The sequence below is a fragment of the Orycteropus afer genome, unplaced genomic scaffold (assembly GCF_000298275.1).
Source record: "Orycteropus afer afer isolate SDZICR_OR568_19922 unplaced genomic scaffold, OryAfe1.0 scaffold00042, whole genome shotgun sequence".
In the NCBI taxonomy this organism is placed as follows: domain Eukaryota; kingdom Metazoa; phylum Chordata; class Mammalia; order Tubulidentata; family Orycteropodidae; genus Orycteropus; species Orycteropus afer.
The window spans coordinates 1,894,280-1,896,539 of NW_006921629.1; positions in this window are offsets into that span (position 1 = coordinate 1,894,280).

Sequence of the window (2,260 nt, forward strand, 5' to 3'; positions counted from 1 at the left end):
GGAAATGTTTGGATAAAATCACATTGCTTCATGGCAAACTAAGCTTTTATTTTTTTTCCCCCTCCTTCCCTCCTAAAAATAGCAATTAACTCAGAAAAAACAAAATTATAGGAAAATACATAAGTAAAAATAAATCCCAACAAGGCTTTCTGCTCAGCAGCGAGTAGTATTTATCTGTAGATTTTGTTATGTGCCATCAAGTCGGACCTGACTCATAACGACCCCTCCTTGGGTTTCCAAGGTAGTATCACTATGGAAGTAAATTGCCCAACCTTTCTTCCAAGGAGTGGCTGATGGGTTTGAACTGCCAGACTTCTGGTTAGCAGTCAAGTGCCTTAGGCGCTACGCTACCAGAGTGCCTTTGTGTTTATCTAGTTATGCTAATATAAACACTGACTTACTTTAGTAAAATATTGAAATATAATGTGAATGGGCAGATGAGGTGGTGGTGGCTATGGGAACAGAAAGATCATGCCTAACATTCAAAATCCAGAAAGAGCAATCATTCTATGAGCCTGTCATTGGAAAATATGGTGGTGAATTCAGTGGAAGCAGTGATAAGAGTTAAAGAGGTAGCGCTGCGGTTGTGGGGCAGAGGGACTGGGGAGGAATGCAACAAAGGGCTAATATATTTATTATATTTATTATAAACCTCTAAGTACTTTTTATTTGTTTCAATGTGTACATGTATTACTTTGAAAAGATTGCTTTTTAAAGAAAGCATGAAATAGTGCAAATAATTCCACATATTTATAACAAAATTTTTAAGAAACTCCAGTGCTTTACGAGACGAGCTCTCGGCAATCTGGCAAGCTGAGCTGTACAGAAGGACACATTTCCTGGGGCTTCCGGAGAGTCGTATTTTTACTGGACAATTAAGCAGGAGAAAAGTGTTTCTTGTTTGTACTTTAGATGTATTTCAAACTCACACATACACACGTACACACACACACACACACACAAAGTATAGCCTTGAATGTCTCCCATTCCAGTCCTGTAAGCCTTTTAACATATTGAATAGCAATTAGACTCATAATGTAATGTGATTCTTTCCAGTCTATACTTTCACTACACACACCAGTTACACTGATTGCTGTCAAGTTGACTCTGACTCATGGCCACCCCATGTGTGTCAGAGTAGAATTGTGTTCTACAGGCTGATTTTTCTGAAGTAGGTTGACAGACCTTTTTTCTGAGGCACCTCTGGGTGGTAAACCACCAACCTTTTGAATAGCAACTGTTTGCTTTAACCACCCAGGGAGTCAGCACACACACACACACACACACATCTTTCTAAAATATATCAGTTTACTTTTTATGTTCTGAAACTTTCAGTTAAATGCTATCGTACTGTATTATTCTGCTAATTGCTTTATTCATTCAATACGTTGAGACCCATCCTTGTTGATATATATGATATATCTAGCACACTCATTTAGGAGCTCTGGTGGCGTAGTGCCTAAGGCACTTGACTGCTAACCAGAGGGGTAGCGGTTCAAGCCGACCAGCCACTCCTCAGAAGGAAGATGGGGCAATCTACTTCCATAGTGATACCACCTCGGAAACCCAAGGAGGGGTCGCTGTGAGTCGGGTCCGACTCGATGGCACACAGCAGCAACAGTATACTCATTTAATTCCATCATATGAATATACAAAAATTATTTTTCCTTTCCCCTACCAATAAACATTTAGATTGTTTGCATCTTTTTCACTCTTATAAACATGACAGTAAACATCCTTGTACAGTCCCCTTACTACATGTATGAGAATCTTTCTCAGGTAGTCATAGAAACAGAATTTCTGGGTCCTAGTCTAGGCACGTTTTCCATTCTACTGGGTTCCTAGGACAGTATCATTTTAAAGTACAATTAAATAGTGATTTTGAAGATAAATAAATAGTGTTTTTCACAGATTCAGGATCCTGAGTGACAGGCATATACATATGCTGCCCAGCTGAAGGGTGGAGGCCATATCTGAAATACCATCTGTGTTGCTGTCACAACAGAGCTTGGGATTTTCCCATCAGAGGGAGCAGTTTATGACCAGAGCAGAGAGACATATCTATTCATGTTCTTTCTAACAAGCTGATATCTGACATTTAAATGGTTGCTGAGGTTCTTTTCCCTTTCATACACATGAGGGGGAAATACTAGTTATCACACTGCTAAGAAGCTGGAGAGAGGCTGAACAGGGCACAGAATTGTAGAACATGTGACCTGAACAAGGAAGAGACCCTATGAGTAGGACATGGGTATACATA